Below are 5,000 nucleotides of genomic sequence, written 5' to 3'. Positions count from 1 at the left end.
TTCCTCGCTGTTGGAGGTTGGCCAGGCAGTTAGAGCTTCATCTACAGGGCCGTTTCAAGGCATTTTGGGGCCCTTGGAAAAGAGGGACTTGAGGGCCCTTTTCTTCTCTTTAACCCATTTAAGCCTGATGATGCATATACGTTGCATTGACCTAGGTGCCTGGAGCGACATAGATGCTGCCTTCAATTTCTTGAGATTTGAGTTTTTTATTAAAAATGTGGATACTGTTTGTACGAGCTGAATGAAGACATTTAATATAAGATGAGGGTCCTAGCAACTTAAATGCAACTTATTTGATGTTTTATGTGCTTCAGAGGCTGAGATGGTTAGGTTTTTGGCTGAAGGCACATTTTCTCAAAAAGGGCTTAGGCATTCAGCAGGCGTTTTAGTTTTTTTGCAGGTGCCTTAGGCTAAAATGGATTAAAATATTGGTGAGGGACTCCCTCCAGGGGCATTTTAGTAGCAGTATCATTGCAATTATCAGTCACTGAATGTAGGGAGCTGTTGCTACCCTCAGAATATCACTATTGCTGTTTGAATACCAGTACATAACCAGTCATTTGCTGTGGCTAACCTTTCATCTGGGGGCCCCAAGCAATTGCCTACTGTGCCTGCCTGGTTATGGCAGGCCTGTTCATCTATGAGCTGGGTGTGAGAGCCGGGGTGGCCCAGTGCAGTAGATATTAGCATACTAATAGCCCAATAGCCTAATACTGTGTGACATTTTATTGGGGATAGGAGGGGAACCTCTTAACTACCTGCATAAAAGACCAGAATACGAATAATAGACCAGGAGATTAAATCCAAGGTCAAAGTGGACAGACGGCTTGGTAACCATTTTTCTCAACACGTGCCTGCACCTTCTCTCATCATTTCTCAGTGTGTCTGGCACCTTGCCAGGACAAAAAAGAAAAAAAAGATGGCGATGGTGAAAGACGGTGAAAAGGGGGCTGCATCAATCATACATAACGTCCTGTCTCTCTCCATCAATGATTCAGGGGACGTTTGATTAGCAGCAAATGTGAGGTAATTGCCAGAGGTAGTTTTCTGTATCGAGGGCCATTTATTCTCTTCCTGGCCAGCCAGCTCCTGCTCCGGCTCCTGCTCCTGCTGACCACCTGCGCTAATATTCAGATGTACTTCTGATGACGAGATCGCTCACATTCTCACTCACTCTCTTGCAGCAGTCTGTCTGGACTTCACTTCGGATGTATTTGAGGAATAGGTCACTGACTTGTTCGCTCACATGATCGCTGAGTCACTTGTGCTGTCTGCATGTGAGGCAAAGCTCGCTCACTCGTACTGTCTGTCTAACAGGCTGCCTGTCTGGTTGCTATTTACCCCTAAGTACAGTTAGTTTGTCTGTCTGTCTGTCTGTCTGTCTGTCTATCGGTCTGTCTGTCTGTCTGTCTGTCTATCGGTCTGTCTTGTTTCCTTTTTCGTCTGTATATTAACCCGTTAAAACACGCCGTTGTAAATTTGCTGTTACCAGAATGGAAACGACCGAATCATAGTGCATTACTAGGCCCTTTGTTATGTCATAGTGGAGTGGTACTATGGTAATGAATCTTTCAATAGCTATTACAGTATGGCACTGGTTGTACGGCCAGAGACGGTCTATTGTTAGAACTAAGAAAATCTTTGGTACTGCGTGCATTATTGGACTACTATCGTTTACTCTCTTGGGCTGGCTAGTTGTCTGCCTGTCCACATATAGTATAGCACTCAGTGGGTCTGTCTGTCTGACTGTCTGTCTGTCTGTCTGTCTGTCTGTCCGTATAAAAGTACAGCTTTGCACTTGGCTGTCTGTCGATATCTCTATCAGTGTGGCACACTCATTTGCTCTACTTTGATGGCTGTCTGTTATTCTTTCTGTTCACTTAATCATGGCTCACAATTTTTTTCTGCCTGTCTATCTGTCTGTATATAAACGTGTGGCTCATGTGTGGCTCATTCACTATGCGCTCCTCTTTCTGTCCATCCGTATGTAAGCACAGCTCAGCCTCACTCTCTTGCGCTGGCTCTGTGGCTGTCTGCCTGGCTGTCTGGCCTGTCTGGCTGTCTGGCAGGGGGATGCAGATTGAAACAAGCTGTGTGGCGGTGTGTCTCTGGGTGAGCCATCCATCTGCCTTAACGATGCTGTGGAAGAGCTTTGGCTGGAAATCACACACTAAAGCCAGCGGCTCCTCTCCTCTCCTCTCCTCTCCTCTCCTCTCCTCTCCTCTCCTCTCCTCTCCTCTCCTCTCCTCTCCTCTTCCCTCTCTCACTCCCTGTTCCTTCTCTCCCATGGCACATCTCTTCTCTCTTCTCCTCTCCTCTCCTCTCCTCTCCTCTCCTCTCCTCTCCTCTCCTCTCCTCTCCGCTCCGCTCCTCTCCTCTCCTCCTTGTCTCCTCTCCTCTCCTCTTCTCCCCTCTCCTCTCCTCTCCTCTCCTCTCCTCTCCTCTCCTTTCCTCTCCTCACACGTCTTTTCTATCTGTGGGCAGAGAGACAGAGCAGGGAAAAGAGCATCATCAACACTTCAAAGGGCGTTGTAAGGAGCATCAGATGGAGGAGAGTGGTGTGTGAAAAAGATGAGGCTGCCATTACAGCATTGTATCTTGGACTGGGTCAGTACAGTATACTCTATATCTCGGAGAGGATCAGTACAGTAAAAATCGATTTTAAAAAATCGATTAAAAGAATAACAGCATGCAATACCTCGATAACGATATTTAAACGATATTTAGAAATATAGGCGAGTGTTTTTCTTGTCACTAATTTGTCGGTCAGTGTTGGGGGGTGTGGCTTTGGTAATGGCGACCTTCTTGCGCATTTATTGACATTCAGCAAGTGATTGGACTGCACAGAAATGTTTTACACGTTCACGATAATTAAGTCATTTTTGTAATACACATATCGCCACTCTTGATATCGCGATTTCGATACATTTTCGATATATTGTGCTGCCCTACTTTACAGTATACTGTATATATTGGACTGGGTCAGTATAGTATACTGTATATATTGGACTGGGTCAGTATAGTATACTGTATATATTGGACTGGGTCAGTGGTTGACGAAGTACACCAGTTATGTACTTGAGTAAAAGTACAGTTACCTTGCATTGAAAACTACTCAAGTAAAGTAAAAGTATGCTCCTCACTTTTTTACTTGAGTAGAAGTACAAAAGTATCTGCCGTCAAAAATACTTAAGTATTAAAAGTAAAAAGTAAAAACTTAAAAATGAAGCCTTTGGTGCAATTTTAATATTTAAGTGTTGTAGGCCTAGTTTGGTCATATCTAATCAAATATCCTCTGATTTGCATAGGCTATACCAACATGTTAGAACTAGGCCATAACAGGCCTCAGAAACACTGTGGAGTAGGCCTAAGTCTATGGATGTTATAGCATTCGAAGTTCATTTTTACCTCTCTAAACATTTAATACTGACCCTAACATGCCCAAAAGGACACATGAAAGGGCCAAAAATGATTAGGCTGAAATTGATTATAAGCCTATTAGAACAACCGTAGGCAACAGTCCAGCAGGCCAACTTATTTTTGACAGCAAGGAGTTAGAGTAGCCTATAAAGTACTTTATGTGTAATTTTTTTATAATAATTATTATGGTTTTGGTAGACTTCTTCTTATTCTTATTCTTATTCTTCTTATTATTATGTAGTGTTTGGTTATGTTAAAGTTGGCTTAGGCCTATGTATGGACAAACAGACTTCTTGCTACCTTTAAAGATAGGAACATCTTCATATACTTGTAATGGTCTCTATTTGCAAGATGCAATAGCCTGCTTGATACAACTTCATTGGAACATTTATCTGTCTGATCATGAAAAAGCCTTTTGTGCCTGCGCACATCACTGGACCAATATTTAGTCAAAGTCTTACTTTGTTACTGTTGTTTTACCCCAACTACCTCAGAAAATACTGCAATTTATTGAAGGGAAAGGAGGCTATCACAGAGTTGTGCGCCTGGATGGTTTGGAATGAGCAGCATGTTTAGGCATCCTGTGTGCTTGACTCAAGAAACCAACACGCTACAAGAACGGCAATTATGTGACTCTGTTGTAAGCCACAACACAGATATAGCACAGTAAGTTAAATAAGCAGTACATTAAGTAACAATTCGCTGATTATTCAGTTCAAACATGAATCATATCTAACAAATTTCGTCTTAGTGGCAGGCGAGTGCAGCCTGCGAGCTAAACCTCTCCCCCTCACACAACGAATACGACGTGCAGATGTATACACTCTAACAACGTTATTGTCGCCTTCTTTATTGTTTTGCTGTGCTTTCCGCATGTCACTAGTAGGCTAAGTACAGTTTCTTCTTATTTCAATTCGTCTCGCAAGTCGCAATGGACACATCAGTGATCTGTCTCTGCTTGTCTTCTAAAACTAATTCTGTACAGTAGAGCTTGTTGTCACGTGACACATCACAACCAATCACAATGGCGAATCTCTGAGTCTGCCAATCGGATTCAGTTTGACTTTCTTCACACCAGCGTGACATCTCAGATTTCATTTGACCAGGGCATTCAAAATTAATTAATTCACCTGCCGTGTATCGCCTTAAATAAAAAAGGAACGAGTAAGGAACGAGTGTTTCTGTAAATGTAACGAAGTGAAAGTACTAAATTTCGCTTTGAAATGTAGTGAAGTAAAAGTATAAAGTCTTACCAAATAAAAATACTTGAGTAAAGTATGAAAGTATGAAAATGTTACTTAAGTACAGTAACGAATTACATTTACTTCGTTACTGTCCACCACTGGGACTGGGTCAGTATAGTATAGTGTATATATTGGACTGGGTCAGTATAGTATACTGTATATCTTGGACTGGGTCAGTGCATTATATATTCTGGACTGTGTCTCTCCTCTCTGCTCCAGTCTGTTAAGCGTGGGCATGAAAGGCACAGAAGGATGCACAGATATGGATAGTATCCTTAGAGACACAAACACACATGCACCAATGCACATACAGTTCATGCATAGGCACGCACACGC

General features: G+C 42.6%; 1 protein-coding gene across 1 annotated transcript in view; it reads left to right on the top strand.

Annotated features, from left to right (window-relative positions):
* Positions 1–5,000, top strand: part of glrbb (glycine receptor, beta b) — a 64,820-nt gene that overhangs the window by 22,817 nt on the left and 37,003 nt on the right. The window lies entirely within an intron of this gene.

The sequence above is a fragment of the Engraulis encrasicolus genome, chromosome 22, assembly GCF_034702125.1.
Source record: "Engraulis encrasicolus isolate BLACKSEA-1 chromosome 22, IST_EnEncr_1.0, whole genome shotgun sequence".
NCBI lineage: Eukaryota > Metazoa > Chordata > Actinopteri > Clupeiformes > Engraulidae > Engraulis > Engraulis encrasicolus.
This window is presented reverse-complemented; position numbering and strand designations above follow the sequence as displayed.